The sequence below is a fragment of the Arachis duranensis genome, chromosome 6, assembly GCF_000817695.3.
Source record: "Arachis duranensis cultivar V14167 chromosome 6, aradu.V14167.gnm2.J7QH, whole genome shotgun sequence".
NCBI classification, from domain to species: Eukaryota; Viridiplantae; Streptophyta; class Magnoliopsida; order Fabales; family Fabaceae; genus Arachis; species Arachis duranensis.
This window is the reverse complement of record NC_029777.3, coordinates 82,093,405-82,113,768: the sequence shown is the minus strand read 5'-3', so window position 1 is coordinate 82,113,768 and position 20,364 is coordinate 82,093,405. Positions and strand designations below refer to the sequence as shown.

Here is a 20,364-nt window from a genome sequence, read left to right as displayed (position 1 = left end):
AGCCTTTTTCATAGATTTATCTGCCATCTCCAATGAGAATTTGGCAGCCTGTACCTCATAGATTCTCAGTCTCTCCATTACAGAGAGTGGCATCATGTTTATTCCTGATCCCAGGTCACACAGGGCTTTCTCAAAGGTCATGGTGCCTATGGTACAAGGTATTAAGAATTTCCTAGGATCCTATTTCTTTTGAGGTAAAGTTTGCTGAACCAATGTATTCAGTTCATTGATGAGAAAGGGAGACTCTTCCTCCCAAGTCTCATCACCAAATAGCTTGGCATTTAGCTTCATGATTGCTCCTAAATATCGGGCAACTTGCCCTTCAACAATGTCTTCATCTTCTTCAGAAGATGAATAATCATCAGAGCTCATGAATGGTAAAAGAAAATCCAATGGAATCTCTATGGTCTCTGCATGAGCCTCATATTCCTTTGGTTCCTCATTAGGGTATTCCTTACTGATCTTTGGACGTTCCCTGAGGTCTTCCTCATTGGGATTCACGTCCTCCTCCTCCTTCTCTAAGGTTTCGGCCATGTTGATTATATCAATGGCCTTGCACTCTCCTTTGGGATTCTCTTCTGTATTACTTGGGAGAGTGTTAGGAGGAGTTTTAGTAACCCTTTTACTCAGCTGGCCCACTTGTGCCTCCAAATTTCTAATGGAGGATCTTATTTCAGTCATGAAACTAAGAGTGACCTTAGATAGATCAAAGACTATGTTTGCTAAGCTAGAAGAATTCTGCTCAGAATGCTCTGTCTGTTGCTGAGATGATGATGGGAAAGGTTTGCTATTGCTAAACCTGTTTCTTCCACCATTGTTATTATTGAAGCCTTGCTTCTGTTGATCCTTCCATGAAAAATTTGGATGATTTTTCCATGAAGGATTATAAGTGTTGCCAAAGGCTTCACCCATGTAATTCACCTCAGCCATTGCAGGGTTCTCAGGATCATAAGCTTCTTCTTCAGAAGATGCTTCTTTAGTACTGTTGGATGTATTTTGCAATCCATTCAGACTCTGAGAGATCATATTGACTTATTGGGTCAATATTTTGTTCTGAGCCAGTATGGCATTCAGAACATCAATTTTAAGAACTCCTCTCTTTTGAGGCGTCCCATTACTCACAGGATTCCTCTCAGAGGTATACATGAACTGGTTATTTGCAACCATTTCAATAAGTTCCTGAGCTTCTGCAGGCGTTTTCTTTAGGTGAATGGATCCACCTGTAGAGTGGTCCAGTGACATCTTGGAAAATTCAGACAAACCATCATAGAATATATCTAATGTGGTCCATTCTGAAAGCATGTCAGAAGGACACTTTTTGGTCAGTTGCTTCTATCTTTCCCAAGCTTCATAGAGGGATTCACCATCTTTTTGTCTGAAGGTCTAAACATCCACTCTAAGCTTGCTCAGCTTCTGAGGAGGAAAGAACTTGGCTAAGAAAGCCGTGACCAGCTTATCCCAAGAGTCCAGGCTATCTCTGGGTTGTGAGTCCAACCATGTTCTAGCTCTGTCTCTTACAGCAAAAGGGAAAAGCATAAGCTTGTAGACTTCAGGATCAACTCTATTAGTCTTAACAGTATCACAGATCTGTAAGAACTCAGTTAAAAACTGATAAGGATCTTCTGATGGAAGTCCATGAAACTTGCAATTCTGTTGTAGTAGAGAAACTAATTGAGGCTTTAGCTCAAAATTATTTGCTCCAATGGCAGGGATTGAGATGCTTCTTCCATAGAAGTTGGAAGTTGGTGTAGCAAAATCACCAAGCATCTTCCTTGCATTGTTGTTTGGTTCGGCCATACTTGTTTCTTTTGCTGCTTCCTTTTCGAAAATTTCAGTGAGGTCCTCTTCAGAGTTTTGTGCTTTAGCTGCTCTTAGCTTTCTCTTCAGAATCCTTTCAGGTTCAGGATCAGCTTCAACAAGTATGCCTTTATCTTTATTCCTGCTCATATGAAAGAGAAGAAAACAAAGAAAATATGGAATCCTCTATGTCACAGTATAGAGATTCCTTGAGGTGTCAAAGGAAAACAAGAATAGAAGGATGAGGTAAGAATTTGAACACACAAGAGAGATGGAGTTCGAATTGACAATGGAGGAGGAATGTTAGTGTTCAAATAGAAAAAAGATGAGAGAGGGGAAGAAATTTTCGAAAATAAAAAGAATAAAATTTAAAATAAATTTTTGAAAAATTGGCTGTGGTTTTGAAAAAGATAAGAAATAGTAAAACAAAAAAAAAGTCAATTAGTTAGTTGAAAAAGATTTGAAAATCAATTTTTAAAGAGATAAAAAGATTTTGAAATCGATTTTGAGAAAGATATGATTTGAAAAAGATATGTTTGAAAAGATATGATTGAAATTTATTTTGAAAAAGATTTGAAAAGGAAATTAAAAAAAGATTTGATTTTTTTGAAAAAGATATGTTTGAAAAGATATGATTTTGAAAAAGATTTGATTGAAAATATTTGATTTGAAAAACATTTGATTTAAAAAAATATGAAGATTTGAAAAAGATTTGATTTGAAAACAAAATTCCTCTCCTTGTGTCATCCTGGCGTTAAACGCCCAGGAGTTGCATGTTTTGGGCGTTTAACGCCCAATTGCTGCATGGTTTGGGCGTTCAAACGCCCAGCCAGGTACCCTGGCTGGCGTTTAAACTCCAGTTTTTCTTCTTCACTTGGCGTTTTGAATGCCCACCTTTCTCTCTGTAATTCCTCTACTTTATGTTCTTGGATCTTCATTTTGCTAAATCCTTTATTCAAGAAGATATGTTTTCAATTTTGAAAAACAAAAAAATGAGTCGAAACATATAATTCTTGGATCAAAACACAAGATATATACAAGAACATTATGAACGTCAAGATGAACACCAAGAATAATCTTGAAGATCAAGATGAACATTAAGAACTCAGTTTTCTTAATGAAAGAAAACATGGAGGACACCAAACTTAGAACTTTCTCATGTTTGGGCCATATGAATGCAAAGAATGCATATGTAGAACATCATGCAGTGCAATTCAATAAATCATGAAGATCAAACAAGGCAATTCAGCAAGAACGATTTGAAGATCATCAAGAACATAATGTATGTGTTTCGAAAATTGCAAGACAATTAAAATCATGCAATTGACACCAAACTTAAAATTTGGCCCTAGATTCAAACAAGAACCATGAAATATTTTTGAGTTTTTATGATTTTATGAATTTTTTTGGGTTTTTTTTTGAAAATTATTTTTTTAGAAAAATGAAAACAAATAAAAAATTTTTGAAAGATTTTTTGAAAAAATTTTGAAAAGAAAATTACCTAATCTGAGCAACAAGATGAACCGTTAATTGTCGAAACTCGAACAATCCCCGGCAATGGCACCAAAAACTTGGTGCACAAAATTGTGATACACAATGGCGCCAACAATTTGTATGCACAATTTTAATCTTACTCTTTTTCACAACATCGCACATCTAACTAGCAAGTGCACTGGGTTGTCCAAGTAATAAACCTTAAGTGAGTAAGGGTCGATCCCACGGAGATTGTCGGCCTGAAGCAAGCTATGGTCACCTTGTAAATCTCAGTCAGGCGGATTCAAATGGGTTATGGAGTTTTAATAATTAAAAGATAAATAAACAGAAAGTAAAGATAGAGATACTTATGTAATTCATTGGTGAGAATTTCAGATAAGTGCACAGAGATGCTTTGTTCCTATTGAATCTCTGCTTTTCTATTGCCTTCATCCAATCCTTCATACTCCTTTCAATGGCAAGCTGTATGTTGGGTTTCACAGGTGTCAATGGCTACCTCCCATCCTCTCAGTGAAAATGGTCCTCTACGGTTTCCCGCATGGCTAATCAGTTGTTGGTTCTCGATCATGTAGGAATAGGATTTACTATCCTTTTGCGTTTGTCACTACGCCCTACAGTCGCGAGTTTGAAGCTCGTCACAGTCATCCCTTCCCAGATCCTACTCAGAATACCATAGACAATGTTTAGACTTTCCGGATCTCAGGAATGTCCACCAATAATTCTAGCTTATACCACGAAGACTCTAATCTCACGGAATGGAAGGCTCGATTGTCAGGCGAGGCAACCATGCGTCGTGGACCTGGAATCCAAGAGATACACGCTCAATCTTATGTAGAATGGAAGTGGTTGTCAGTCACGCGTTCATAGGTGAGAATGATGATGAGTGTCACGGATCATCACATTCATTAGGTTGAAGTGCGAGTGAATATCTTAGAACAAGAATATGCTTGAATTGAATAGAAGAACAATAGTACTTTGCATTAATACTCAAGGAACAGCAGAGCTCCACTCCTTAATCTATGGTGTGAGGAAACTCCATCGTTGAAAATACATAAGAACAGGGTCCAGACATGGCCGTGAGGCCAGCCCCAAAATATGATCAAGAGATCAAAAGATGATCAAAAGATTAAAATACAATAGTAAGAGATCCTATTTATGATGAAACTAGCTACGAGAGTTTACAAAAGTAGGTGAAGGATGCAGAAATTCACTTCCGAGCCCACTTGGTGTGTGCTTTGGCTGAGCATTGAGCTTCACACATGTATAGGCTTCTCTTGGATTTAAATGCCAGCTTTGGTGCCAGTTTGGGCGTTTAACTCTAACTTTTATGCCAGTTTGGCGTTTTGACTTCAGAATAGGACAGAGAAGTGGCGTTTTGACGCCATTTTGCATCGTCAAAACTCGAGCAAAATATAGATTATTATATATTTCTGGAAAGCCCTGGATGTCTAATTTCCAACGCAATTAAGAGCGCACCATTTGGAGTTTTGTAGCTCCAGAAAATCCACTTTGAGTGCAGGGAGGTCAGAATCCAACAGCATCAGCAGTCCTTTGTCAGCCTCTGAATCAGATTTTTGCTCAGGTCCCTCAATTTCAGCCAGAAAATACCTGAAATCATAGAAAAATACACAAACTCATAATAAAGTCTAGAAATATGAATTTTCCATAAAAACTAATAAAAATATCCCAAAAAGTAGCTAGATCCTACTAAAAACTACCTAAAAATAATGCCAAAAAGCGTATAAATTATCCACTCATCACTTACCTTGAGGACGAGCAGAAGTTCCCAGTTATCATTGCAAGGGAACTCACTTCCCAAAAAGAAGACCAACTACTCAGTGTGTTGAGAAAACATAAGAAAGCAGTTGGATGGAGCTTGGCGGATATAGTAGGCATCAACCCTCAAGTTTGTGAGCACATAATATTCTTAGAAGAGGGAGCAAAGCCTGTCCGTCAACCTCAAAGAAGATTGAATCCCACCATCTTAGAAGTTGTCAAGAAAGAAGTGACCAGGCTACTTGAAGTAGATATCATTTACCCCATCTCATATAGTGAATGGGTCAGCCCAGTGCAAGTGGTGCCCAAGAAGTCTGGAGTCACAACAATAAGAAATGAGCGTGGAGAACTTCTGACAACCAGAGTGCAGAACTCATGGAGAGTTTGCATTGACTACAGGTGTCTCAACCAAGCCACTCGCAAGGATCATTACCCCTTGCCATTCATTGATCAGATGCTTGATCGCCTGTCAGGTAAATCCCATTATTGCTTTTTAGATGGTTATACAGGCTATTTTCAAATTCATATAGCTCCTGAAGATCATGAAAATACTACTTTTACATGTCCTTTTAGAACTTATGCTTATAAGAGAATGCCCTTTGACTTATGCAATGCACCAGCTACTTTCCAAAGGTGCATGATGAGTTTTTTCTCTGACCTCATTGAGAACTATATGGAGGTTTTTATGGATGATTTTAGCGTATATGGTGATTCATTTAGCCTTTGCTTGGATAGTTTATCTAGAGTGTTGGATAGATGTGTTAGTATGAACCTTGTATTGAATTTTGAAAATGTCATTTTATGGTAAAACAAGGGATTATACTAGGACATGTTGTGTCTAATACTGGCATTTTCGTAGATCCAGCAAAGGTGGACGTTATTTCCAGTTTACCTTACCCCTCTTCCATGAGGGAAGTTCGTTCGTTCCTTGGCCATGAAGGTTTTTACAGGAGATTTATTAAGGACTTCAGTAAGGTAGCATTGCCTTTATCCAGATTGCTGCAGAAAGATATTGAGTTTGAGTTCAGTGAAAGTTGTAAGCAAGCTTTTGATAAGCTGAAAATCGCTCTGACTCAAGCTCTAATTGTGAGAGGACCAGACTGGAGTCAGCCATTTGAAATTATGTGTGATACTTCCAATCATGCAGTAGGAGCGGTGCTGGCTCAGCATGAAGGTAATGATCCTTTTGTAATTGCTCATGCGTCTAAGACTTTAGACGCTGCTCAGTCTAATTACAATACTACTGAGAAAGAGCTTCTTGCTATTGTTTTTGCTCTGGATAAATTCTGAGCCTATTTACTTGGTGCTAAAGTAGTAGTGTACTCAGACCATGCAGCTCTAAAATATCTATTGGCTAAAAAGGAATCCAAACCAAGGCTTATACGTTGGATACTACTACTACTACAAGAATTTGATTTAGAAATTAAGGATAGGAGTGGTACCCAGAATCTAGTGGCAGACCACTTGAGTCGCCTTGAGCACATTCAGGATGACTCATCTCCTATAGATGATAATTTCCCATTTGATAACCTACAAGCAGTATCTGAAGTAGTCCCTTGGTATGCACCTGTAGCTAATTATCTAGTTAGCCACACTTTTCCTCCAAATTTTATTAAGCATCAATGAGACAAGCTGAAAAGCGAGTCCAAATATTATATATGGGATGATCCATATTTATGGAAGTGTGGTGCTGACCAGGTAATTAGACGGTGTGTGCCTCAATCAGAATTCTAGTCCATTTTAGAGGCTTGCCACTCATCTGAGAGTGGAGGACATTTTGGCTCTCAAAGAACAGCTAGAAAAATTCTAGACTGTGGATTCTGGTGGCCTACTCTTTTTAAAGATGTTGCTGAATTTTGTAAATCTTTGTTCTCCTTGCCAAAGGTTTGGTAATATATCCAAGAGGGATAAGATGCCTCAACAGATTATGCTTTTCTATGAAATTTTTTATGTTTGGGGCATTGACTTCATGGGTCCATTTCCAAATTCTAATGGTTACTTTTATATATTGTTAGCTGTAGATACGTTTCAAAATGGGTTGAAGTAATTCCTACCCGCAATGATGATACTAACACTATTGTTTCCTTTGTTAGAAACCATATCATTTGTCGCTTTGGATCACCATGAGCAATCGTGAGCGATCAAGGCACCCACTTTTGTAACAGGAGACTAACAGGATTACTGAAAAAGCATGAGATAATTCATAAAGTAGTAACAGCCTACCATCCCTAGACTAATGGGCAAGTCGAGGTGTCTAACAGAGAAATAAAGCGTATATTGCAGAAGATAGTCAAACCTCATAGGAGAGACTGGAGCACCAGGCTACAAGATACACTCTGGGCATACAGAACAGCATACAAGACACCCATTGGGATGAGTCCCTTCCGCTTAGTTTATAGAAAAGCCTGCTACCTCCTAGTTGAGGTAGAGCACAAAGCCATTTGGGCAGTGAAAGAGTGCTTTGAGAAAGCCGAAGCTAAAAGAAAGTTGCAACTGCAAGAATTAGAAAGCCTTCGCCTAGAAGCTTATGAGAACTCCAGGCTGTACAAGAAAAAGATGAAGGTTGTGCATGATAAGCACATCAAGAGGAGAGAGTCCCAACCTGGGGACTTAGTCCTCCTTTACAACTCCAGACTGAGACTCATGCCAGGTAAGTTGAGGTCCAGATAGGAAGGTCCCTATAGAGTAGAGAAGGCCGAGCCATACGGAGTTTTTCACCCGAGTCATCCTTCAAGCTCTGAATTCATCAAAGTCAATGTACATCTCTTAAAGCTATATCATGGTGAGAAGATGAAGAAAAACAAGGAGCTAGAGATATTCCTCTTGGAGGATCCACCAACAGCAAAAGACTGAGCTAGTGGAGCGTCCAACTTAAGGACGTTAAAGCAAAATGCTGGGTGGGAGACAACTCACCATGGAATGATCGTTCCTTTCTCTATTCTTTATTTTCTTTTTCAATAACTCTCCGCATTATTAGTACATATAGTTTGCATCTTCATTTGCACGTTGCATATATATAAAAAAAATGCACGCGACGTATAAGCGTCGCTGACGCGTCCGCATCACAGGTACATAGGGAAGGAAACATAATTGAACAGAGCGTCACGCAAAAGTGTGGCTGGAGGCGTGCCTTTGGCACAAACTCGCCCACGCGACCGCATCACTAACGCGTTTGCATCGTTCACGAAATAGCCTCCCCACGCGTCCGCGTCACCCACGCGAACGCGTGGCCCTGTAAAATCGACGTAAATGTGTGTATGGCAAAAAGTTATGATGGAGCTAGGCTGGAATGGTGCTAGAAGCACAAAGCCCCGTCGTGCGAACGCGTACCTCACACGTCCGCGTCATTTTCAAAAATGGCCATTCACGCGATCGCATCAACCACGCGAATGCGTCACCCTAAAATTTGCCAAAATGAGTTTCAAACAGAGAGTTGCGCGAACACGAGGCTGGTCTCGCGCCAAAAGCACAAATCAAACCACGCGACTGCGTGACCTACGCGTTCGCGTCACTTGAAAGCACCACTCACCAACGACCGTGTCACTCACGCGTTCGCGTCACATGCGCTCACAGCTTATCCAGATCAGCCAAATATATTATCTTTTCTTCCTCAAATCCTGATTTTTCTTATCCCTTCTTATTTCTTTCTTCTTCCTTCTTCCTTCTTTCTCACCTTCTACTTCCTCTTTTTCACTGCCATTATCAAGGTTTTTCTTTTCTTCTTCCCTCTTTACTTTTCTCTTCTTATTCTTATGTTGTCTTCTTCTTTTTATTTTTACTTTCATTATCTATGTTTTCTTTTTCCTTTTTCTTCTTAAAACCTTTTTTTGGTATTGAAAATTTATTTGGGTCATTATTTTCTATATTTTGCTTGTGGATTATTCAGGAATTATTTGACAATTATATATTCCTTTTTATAGGGTTGCTTGCATGTTCAATTTAATAATTTCAATAACTTATTTACCATGCATGCTAAGTGTTTATGAAAAAGCTCGTATGGCATCATGCACTACTTTTATGTTATCCTACTTTAATGCCTATTTTTCACAAAACCCTTTTTATGTTTTATTAATTATATATAATTGTCCATACAAACATATTGTTACTTTGACAGACTTGATAATCTAACTTGGACATTGAATGCTTGATCCATGCTACTCATGCCTTTGCCGGCATGCCAATAAACATCTTGCATTCAATTGTCATCACATGCACTTGCTATAATTCCATTGATAAACTTTTCACATGTAGTCTAGACCATGTGTTACCAACATCCTTTTCCCTTTTCAGGATGGCCACCAAAAAAGGCAAGGAGAAAGCTACTCCCAAACCACCAGCAAAGAGAGGAACAAAAAGAGCATTAGTAGCAGAGCCATCTTCAACGGCAGTTAAACCCTCAACAAAAAGAATTAAGAGGATCATCAAGGTCGATGAAAAAGAAAAAGGCTTCCAAGCAAAGGACACTGCGCGGTTTTCTAACCGCTACTGTGAGCAGATGTTCCCTATCTTGGTAGACAGTAAATACAACAATGAATACCTTCTTATCCTCTCGACCAACATTGCTACCTTTGTTGAGCCGCAAATTGAACGAAGAAAATGGAGATTCCTACGGAGATAGTCACGGTAGGTTAATCTTTCACAGGTAGTAAAATTCTACTCTAATTTTCACATGTCGACCATGCAATCTGTCTATGTCCGTCAGATGCAAGTCCCCATTATAGAAGAGGCCATTCAGTGAGCTCTAGATCTTTCCTCTGCTCCAGAAGGAATGAATGCATTTCAAGAAGTCGCACTCAAACGCCAGACGTACCAATTTGACTGGGACGCCGTTTTCAGAGTTATCACATAACCTGGCAGCAGATGGATTTATGGATACCATTGTTTCTGATCTAAGGGAATATCGGCTTCCGCACTTACCTTGGAGGCTCACGTATGGGCACAGATTATGTTCTATTACGTCTTTTCGAGCACTCATGAGTCCTCCTTCACTGCAGACATGGCCGTTCTACTATGGTGCATCCTTACAGACCAGCCTTTAAACTTACCAAGACACATCCGAAGTGCTATGGGACATGTACAAATTGCGGGACACTTACCTTTTCCCGCCTTGGTCTCAGATCTTGTCTCAGCAGTCGGAGTCTCCTACAGAGCTGGGGATACCAAAGCCATGCTTCCACGGGTTAATTAGTACGTCCCTAACGGGAAATATCTCAGGCCGCCAATAGCCACTACCAGCCAGCCTGCAGAACCAGCTGCTAACATTCCTCCTTCCACACCCTAAGCAACTTCAACAAGTCAGCTGCTCCATCAGTTACTGGAGAGGTTGGTCTGGCAAGAACAGAAAGCGAAGCTACGAGAGCGCCGCAACCAGCACCGTTTCAAATACCTCAAGAAGCTACTCACAGGTAACCACAGACCTGAGAAAGACCTAGACACTCTGAACTCCACCTCCTTCACCAGCATAGGGAGTGATGACGGTTCCGATGGTGGAAAAACTGCTACCAGCCCTCCCTTGTTCCTAACAGATGGAATTAAGGACGGTGCAAAGCTTTAAGTGTGGGGAGGTCGGTCAGTACCTGACTTCCAGAGGTAATTTCTCTTCCTTAACACCAATAAAATAGGATATTTAGTTAGTTTTTTCTTTCGTAGAATAGGATAGATTGCATAGTAATAGGTTAATTGCATGCATGTTCTACTTGATTGAAAAGATAATAAGTTTCTTGTAAGACACTATTTTTTGAAAAAATTTCACTAATTTAAATAAAAACTTTTATGTTAAATTTCTTGAAGTTGTATCTGGAACATAGTTTAAAAAGCCAAGAACACACAACCCGTGAGATTTTGAGCCTAAGTACATGGTTACATTATTTAACCATAATTGTTTTATTCTTGTGTGTTTACTTCTCTATGATTGTAATCTATATTTTGCTTCATCCTATATGTCCAATATTTAATATATTTATATGCTTGTATATGATTGAAGCCATTATTTGTTTAGCTCACTTATCCCAAATAAGCCTACCCTTTAAATTACCTTTGTTAGCCACTGTTTATGGTTAAATAATGTAACCATGTACTAGCCTTAAGCGAAAAAATAATTAAATATCCCAATTGAATATTTGGTTAGCTTAAGATAGAATTGTGTGTTAATTGAGTATGGGAAGATTGTGGGAACAAAGGTTAATAAGGGAATGTGTCATGATAAAATAATGGGAATTTGGGTACCTACTCATGTGAAACTATAAGAAAAATTAAAAATCTATGTGCATTGATAAGCTATGTTTATTTTCATGTTAAAAAAAATCCAAAAATATTCAATAAATAAATAAGGGGACAAAATTACCCCAATACTAACTTAAAGTTCAAAGATAAATGCATATGTGATAAAATTAAAATAAAAGTTAATACATGAGTATGGAATGTGAAAGTGAAATTTTAGGTAGCTAGGTATGAAATTTGAAGTTATATAGAATATATATATATGATAGGTGAAAGCTTAGGTTAATTAAAGATTCAATTTATAAGCTCACTTAGCCATATATACCCTTACCCTTACCTTAGCCCCATTAAAACCTAGAACACCTCATGATGTTTGCATTGGTTCATTAAATGTTGTTGATTGGTTAGGTGTAGAACAAAATTTAGAAAGCATGATTAGAGAAGAGTAGAGTGATTACCCTATACACTTGAGAGACTAGAGTGCACATACATCATCAGTGAGGGTTCAATGCTTAAATTTTATGTTCCCTGCTTTCATGAGCTATCTTCTTGTATTTTTATCTGTTCTTACTGTATAACTTATATATATATATGTATTGCATTGCATGAGTTTTACATGTCCCTACTCATTTACTTTATCTCTTTCAACTAAGCATGTGGACATGCTAATGTTTAAGTGTGGGGAGGTTGATGAACCATTATTTTATGATTTATATTGTGTTTAGTTGTGTGGTTTTATCAAGTCTGCACCCACTTATTCATATGATTTTCATGTATTTACAATTCCTTCCCAAAATTGTTCTATGATTGAAAACTTGCTTCCTAAAGATCTTTTAATTGTATATTTTTATTCTCCTTTATACCATTTGATGCCGTGATCTGTGTGTTAAGTGTTTCAGGCTTTATAGTGCAGGAATGTCTTAGAGAATAGAGAGGAAGCTTGCAAAAATAGAAAGAACACAAGAAATTGAGGAGATGACCAGCGAGAAGCGACGCGGACGCATGGCTCATGCATCTGCGCGAATTGGAGAAAATCACAGCGGCACGAACACATTTCTGACGCGAGCACGTGGATTGGAATCTGCACGAGTGACGCGAATGCGTGGACAACGCGCACGCGTGGAAAGGAAAAATGCTAGATGACGCGAATGCGTGGACGATGCGGTCGCGTGACATGTACGATCTGCAGAATTTACAGAAATCACTGGTGTGAATTTTGGGCCCCGTTTTAACCAAGTTTTCGGCCCAGAAACGCAGATTAGAGCCAGAGAACATGCAGAGACTAAGGACGATTCTCATTCCGCATAATCTTAGTTTTTTAGTTTTTAGATCTGATTTTACTCCTCCTCTAAGTTTTCTCTCTACACATTCATAGTTCTTAGAATTTTGTTTGCTTTTTGGATTGGGATATTGAGAAGAGTTACTACCTCTGCCAAGACTTCGTCATTCTAGTTTGTTTCCTTACTTTTCGCTTACTCTTTCATATCCTTAATTTGGCCAGAGTTACAATTGGATTATTTTTATAATTTATTAATACAAGAACCATTTTTAATTTTAATTGATCTTTTTGATTATTGTTTATCATGTCTTTCTTTATTTCCCTTTCTAATTTTGTGAAGTTTACATTCATGATAATGGAGTAGTCCTCTAACTTGATTGGGAGTTGATTAAAAGGAGAACCTTGAGTTGGAATACTCAAGAGCTAAATTGTAATTGGATTTATTGTTGGCTGGCTCTCTAGTCACTAACACTAATCCTTCCCAAGGGAGAGGATTAGAACTTGTGAATAGAAGTAGACTTCCAACTTACTTAACTTTTTTTTACTCAGTAAAGGATAACTAAGTAAAAACAACCTTCAATTATCAATTGATCTTGAGAGAAATCCAACAAGGATAGAACTTCTGATTAATCTTCTCCTGGTCAAGGTTTCTATTTGAATTACATAAACTCTCTGATTTAATTTCATATTTATCAAACTAAAAAAAAAACATTTCGGAAAACCTCTGATTAATAAAATAGCACATCTTCCTGTAACTCATTGGGAGACGACCTGGGACTCATACTCCTAGTATATTTATTCTAATTTTGTCACAACGCTTCTAAATTTATGAGCGGATTTTTGTTGGTTGAGAATTGTACTTACAACGTATCTCTTACATTAATTTCTTAATCTACCAATTTCTGCCACGTCAGTCCCGCTTAAGCAGGGCAAGCTCCACGGCTCAGTCTCACGAGCGGTCATGATCAGCGACCCAACAAGATCGACTGATTTACACCAAGACTCTCGAGAGATGCCCTTTTGGGGGTACAGGAGGCGACAACGCCAAGATCATGTAGGAACTTAGGCACAGAGACCAGAACTTGGAAAGAGAGCTGACATTGAGGGATTACCACTACCACAACCCCAGCCCTTCCCGAACATGCTCCCCCTCGACAAGGATGGAAAGCCGAGAAAGAAGCTCAACAAGGAACAAGGAAGAAGACCATACTCGAACGGTCTCCCGAACTACCCGAGACAGATCAAAAAATCACAAAGAAACACAAAGGGAGAAGGCCAGGAAACGACCAGAGCTCGTTATCATGGGGCCATCCCCTTCCATCCCTCGATCCTCAAGGTCTGGCTACCGAGAAACTTCGATAAGCCCTCGTACATGAGGTACGACGGAACGAAGGACCCCCAAGAACATCTGACGGCCTTTGAGGCCAGAATGAATTTGGAAGGAGTAGGCGATGCAGTCAGGTGCCGTGCGTTCCCGATAACTCTGGCAAGCCCAGCAATCTGATGGTTCAATGCACTCCCACAAGAGTCCATCACGACCTTTATAGATATCTCCCGTGGCTTTCTGGTGTGGTTCACCACACGCATAGTCAAGGCTAAGCACCTAATCAACTTGCTAGGGGTCACCCAGAGAAGTGGAGAACCAACTAGGAAATTCTTGGACAGGTTCAACGAAGAATGTCTGGAAATTGAAGGCTTAACTGACTCAGTGGCCATCCTCTATTTGACAAACGACTTTCTAAATGAAGACTTCAGGAAATACCTCACCACCAAACCTGTCTGGACCATGCAGGAAATTCAGAATGTAGCAAGGGAATACATCAACGATGAAGAGGTTAGCCAGGTAGTGGCAGCCAATAAACGGCAGCCCCCAAACCTCCTCCGGCAGGCCGAACACACAGACAAACCAAGAGAAATGCCCAAGCAGGGGACCTCGGGGAAGCAATCTAAGCCATTTCACCGGCAAGGAAGGTTACCAATTACAGCCCACTCACAGCACCCATAGTGGAGGTATACCAAAAGATAGCCGACAAAGGAATCCGGTCCAGACCCTAGAAATTGAAAGAAAGAATAGGCGGGAATAAGAACCTATGCTGTGATTACCACAAGGAGTTCAGCCAGAAGACTCAAGACTGCTTCAACTTGAAAGACGCCCTAGAGCAAGCCATCCGAGAGGGTAAGCTGATCGAGTTCTCCCAGTTCATAAGGAACCAAGGAAGCGCGAGCGAGAGTGCTCAGAGGAAGATTGCGGCCGACCCATTAAGCCGAGATAGGAACCCCTGGGAAATGTTGACCATCCCCCGACGTTCGTAGTCAATATTGTGGTAGGGCACAATGCCCCCCCAATTGAGGTCGGCAGTAAAAAAAGGACTCTAAGGTCTTGAAGTAGGGTAACACAACTGTTGCAGAATATGCCCGTAAGTTTGATGACTTGTGCCATTTCTCCAAGATCTGCCAAGGGAATCCTGTTGACTTTGAAGAATGGAAGTGTTTGAAGTTCAAAGGGGGCCTTCGTGAGGATCTGATGAGTTCAGTAGTTCCATTGGGGATACAAAATTTTGCTGAGCTGGTTAATAAGTGTAAGTTAGTGGAAGAATGTGCTAAGAAGGTAATTGCCTCTAAAGCAAGTCGTCAAGGATTTCTACCAAGGAACTACAATAGCTATAATTGGCAACCACGAAGGACAAACTTCAAGACACCTGGTGTGCCACAGCGAAGGAATCCACAAGCTGGTAACGTTCCTGCTCGCGCTGTGGGTGGAAACGGAGGTAGAACGAGGCAGGATAATGGCAAACGACCTCAACAGGTGCAGGTGAACACTACATGCAAGCGATGTGGGAAGGATCATGGTATTAAGCCGTGTTTGTTTGGAATATTCAATTGTTATAGATGTGGAGGAACTGGACATATTGCTAAGGAATGCCCAAAGATATTTGCTCGGAATCCAGTACGAACCCAGCAACAAGGTCGAGTGTTTGCCATGACTGCTGATGATGCTATGCAATCAGATGCCCTGATCCAAGGTCAGTGTTACGTCAAGAATCGATTTCTAACTGTACTGTATGATTCGGGTGCATCGCATTCTTTTATTTCTTTAACTGTTGCTCGTGAGCTGGGACTAGATTTATCTGAGTTGAACTTTGATCTAATTGTCCATACACCTGCGTCCCAAAATGCTTTGACTAGTTTAGTGTGCCTGCAAGTACCATTCACTATTAAGAACAAAACTTTTATACATAATCTAATCTATTTGCCTCTATGTGGTTTAGAAGTTATTCTAGGATTAGATTGGTTGTCCAAGTATCATGTTTTCTTTGATTGCTTTGAAAGAACTGCTGTTATTCCGTCTGATAGTTTAGATATTAAACCATTTTTGTCATATACCTTATATCTGAATTCTGTAAGAGTTACCTTAGACGGGAGTGATTGTGAGGGGTACGTTCTGTTAGTAGCTAGCTCAAATGATAGTGAAGTAAGCTTAGAACAAATCCGAGTGGTGAAGGAATTTCCTGATGTTTTCCCGGACGACATACCTGAGTTTCCTCCTCAGCGGGAGATAGAATTCAGCATTGAACTTATACCTGGAACCAGACCAATTTCCATAGCACCGTACCGGATGTCACCACTGGAACTTGCAGAGTTGAAGAAGCAGTTGGATGAGCTACTTGGGAAGAAATTTATTCGTCCTAGTGCATCACCTTGGGGAGCTCCGGTATTGCTAGTAAAGAAGAAGGATGGTGGAATGAGACTTTGCGTAGATTACCGACAGTTAAATAAAGTCACTATCAAGAACAAGTATCCACTTCCATGAATAGATGATTTGATGGATCAGTTAAAAGGTGCAACTGTGTTTTCGAAGATTGATTTGCGATCGGGCTATCACCAGATTCGAGTGAAAGAGTCAGATATACCGAAGACTGCATTTAGAACTCGATATGGTCACTATGTGTATACAGTTATGTCGTTTGGACTAACTAATGCTCCTGCGATTTTCATGGATTACATGAATCGTATTTTCCGTCCGTACCTTGATCAGTTCGTAGTAGTTTTCATAGATGATATTCTTATCTATTCGAAGACAGAAAGAGAGCATGAAGAGCATCTAAGGGCTATATTGCAGATACTGAGGACTCGAAAGTTATATGCTAAACTATCAAAGTGCGAGTTCTGGACAGAGAAGGTGGCATTTTTGGGACATGTTATATCACAGGGAGGAATTGCGGTGGATCCTTCAAAAATTGAAGCAGTAGTGCAATGGGAACCACCTACGATCGTTACAGAAGTTCGGAGTTTTCTCGGACTTGCTGGATATTACCGGAGGTTCATCAAAGGATTTTCACAGATAGCCTTACCTTTGACTTACCTTACACGAAAGGAAGTTCCGTTCGTTTGGACGGCTGAGTGTGATAGAAGTTTCAAGATGCTTAAGGAGAAGTTAACAACTGCACCTTTATTAGTACTACCCGACCCACAGAAACCTTTTGAAGTATACTGTGACGCCTCTCATAAAGGACTTGGATGTGTGCTGATGCAAGACAAAAATGTGGCGGCTTATGCTTCCCGGCAGCTGAGACCTCATGAACGAAATTATCCGACGCATGACTTAGAGTTGGCTGCATTGGTGTTTGCTCTGAAGATCTGGAGGAACTATTTGTATGGCGCTCAACTAGAAGTTTTCTCTGACCACAAAAGTTTAAAGTATATCTTTGACCAGAAGGATCTTAATATGCGATAGCGAAGGTGGATGGAGTTCCTGAAGGACTATGATTTTAAGTTAAGTTATCACCCAGGAAAAGCAAACGTGGTGGCAAACACCTTGAGCAGGAAGAATTTGAGTATCTCTTGGATGATGATAAAGGAAGAGAAGCTACTTGCGGAATTTGAGGACCTTAAGTTGGCTATGACTGAGACGTCAAATGGAGTCTATTTGGCGCAGTTGCATATAACACCAGATTTTAAGATTAGGATTCAGCAAGCACAAGCACAGGACTCAGAAATGATGACGATGCTGAGACGGATGAAAGTAGAAGAACCAGAAGCTGTAAGACTAGATCGTAGCAGTCTCTGGAGATACAAGAACAGAATTTGTGTGCCTAGCTCTGGAGATTCACGGCAAAGGATTCTTGCAGAAGCTCATCAAAGTAGATTTTCTATGCATCCTGGAGTAATAAAGATGTACCAGGATTTGAAACAAATGTTCTGGTGGCCGGGCTTAAAGAAAGATGTAGCTGATTATGTCTCAAAATGTTTAACTTGCCAGAAGGTGAAGGTGGAACACCAGAAACCATCAGGAACCCTGCAACCCTTAGAAATACCACAATGAAAATGGGAGCAGATCACTATGGATTTTGTCATGGGATTGCCAAGGACTTCAACGCGACACGATGCCATTTGGGTAATTGTGGACAGGTTGACAAAATCAGCGCACTTCCTTCCGATTCGAGTTGATTATACCTTAGAAAGGCTGGCACGGATATATATTCAAGAAATTGTACGATTGCACGGAATACCTTCATCAATTGTTTCAGACCGAGATCCGAGGTTTACTTTCAGATTCTGGGGAGCTTTCCAGAAAGCTTTAGGAACAGAATTGCATATAAGTGCAGCATACCATCCTCAGACAGACGGACAATCAGAGCGGACAATCCAGACATTGGAAGACATGCTAAGATCTTGTGTGATGGATAACCAAGGTAGTTGGGATAAATATTTGCCGTTGGTCGATTTTGTCTACAACAATAGTTACCAACAAAGTATCGGGATGGCACCATATGAAGCTCTCTATGGAAGGAGATGTCAGACACCATTGTGTTGGAATGATGACGGAGAAGCTAGTGTCTTGGGTCCATACTTAGTGCAAGAAACTACTGAGAAGATAAAGGGGATTCGCCAGAAGATCCAGACAGCACAGAGTCGTCAAAAGAGCTATGCCGATAATAGACGTAGACCCTTAGAGTTTAGTGAGGGAGACCATGTCTTTCTTAAAGTAACCCCGACTACTGGAATAGGTAGAGCCCTTAAGACTAAAAAGCTTAACCCTCGATACATAGGACCTTTCCAAATGCTTAAAAGAGTCGGTCTAGTAGCTTATCAAGTAGCCCTTCCTCCATATCTATCAAACCTTCATGATGTTTTTCATGTCTCGCAACTTAAGAAATATATTCCCGACGAGAGTCACATTTTACAACCAGAGACAGTACAGTTACGAGACGATTTGACATATAAAGCATCACCAGTTCGGATCGTAGAAAGAAGCGATAAGCAGCTAAGAGGCAAAATTGTTCGCTTGGTTAAAATAGCTTGGGGACAAAGAGAAGAAGAAGAGCACACCTGGGAACTCGAAGATAAGATGAAAGCTGATTACCCGCATCTATTCTCAGGTAACTGAAATTTTGAGGGCAAAATTTTCTGTTAGGAGGGTAGAATGCAACAACCCCAGTTTTCGAATACACGAGATCTTTTCTGAAAGTACGGATTTCTCCGGAAGATTAGTAAGGGGAGAACCTTTGATATGTGGAGGATCAGTAAGGGGAGAAGCTTTGATATATTATCATGTATCTCAATCCTAATTGTCATTATGTCATCTTTAAGCTAGCACCTTTTATGATGCAAGCTCGATAATGCAGTTATGAAGAACATAGTTTTTGAACCGTATCGGTTAGGAGTTTTGATCCGGTTTTTTGTAAATAGTCTCAATTTCACGACCCAGACTCGATTCATGAGAGAAGAGAGATAATAGGGTAATATCATCATTATATGAGTATTAGAAGCTTCTTGAATGATATTATAAGGTTACCTGGTCAGTTTTAGTTAAAAACAGAAAATCGGTTTAACCGGGTTCACATTTTACTGGTGCAGCTTAGCACCAGCACTCTCTGATGACTTTAGCAATGCTAAGGCCTCATTATTCATGTTTTATTCTCATAATAAATATGTTACTAGTGTCATTTATGCTAGTAGCTCAGAAAATAATTTTTAGAGATGTTTTTGCAAGTGTTCCGATCCATCTAGTTTTAGTAGTTATACACCTGAGATATTTTAATATTATTTTAATCCACCTCCAAGCCAACCAATCACAACTCACCCTACACCCCCAAAACCCCCAAGGCTGGCTCATTTTCACTTTGTGGCCGAAAATAGGTAGAGAGAAAAAGAGAGAAAAGTTCTTAGTTCCAAATCTTCAAAGCTTGATTTCTGCTGAACTAAAACTCAAATCAAAATTCCAATCCGACCAAAATGATCCTCTCTTCTTTCTCTACATGATCATATGACTTATCAAGGCTGGGATCAAGGTGAGTTGGCTGCACCATCTCTCTTTTGATTCGGTTTCAAGGAAACATGGTTAAATATGTGTTTTCTTGATGTGATTTAGGAGGAAAAAGTGCTTAGGGACCACCTGAACGTTTAATTGAATTAGGAGCAGAAAAACCAGGTAGGGTGTCACGAAATTAATCTTGATTATTTGTGTTTGAGATGTGTGAATGTTGTATTATTTGGCTGTGCTAAAAATTGGTTGCATATATGATTTATTCTTGGTGAAAATTTGGTGAAATCCTGATGAAATTTGATGAAATTCAAGCTTTAAAGTTCATGTTCTTGGGCAGCTGGAAAAACAAAACCCTAAGCTTAAATTGAGGTTCAATTTGTGTTGAAATCATGAAGAAAAGATGGGGTTTTAGTTGCTGCAAATTTATTATGAATTGTAGTAAAAATCGGTTGCTGAAAAGACTGAAAAACGGGTAAAAACAGAGAAAGAATCTGAAGAATTTATGAAGAACATGAAGAACACTTTGAGTGTG

The 20,364-nt window shown here is 39.7% G+C and overlaps 1 non-coding gene and 1 pseudogene across 1 annotated transcript; both read left to right on the top strand.

The window, feature by feature from the left end:
* The first annotated feature begins 1,296 nt into the window (after nt 1–1,296).
* Nucleotides 1,297–1,404, top strand: LOC127740302 (small nucleolar RNA R71). Its single transcript, XR_008000981.1, has one exon. It is a non-coding gene; the product is annotated as a small nucleolar RNA R71 (small nucleolar RNA).
* Nucleotides 1,405–13,706: 12,302 nt separating this feature from the next.
* On the top strand, nt 13,707–17,888 carry LOC127748496 (uncharacterized; annotated as a pseudogene).
* Nucleotides 17,889–20,364: the final 2,476 nt, after the last annotated feature.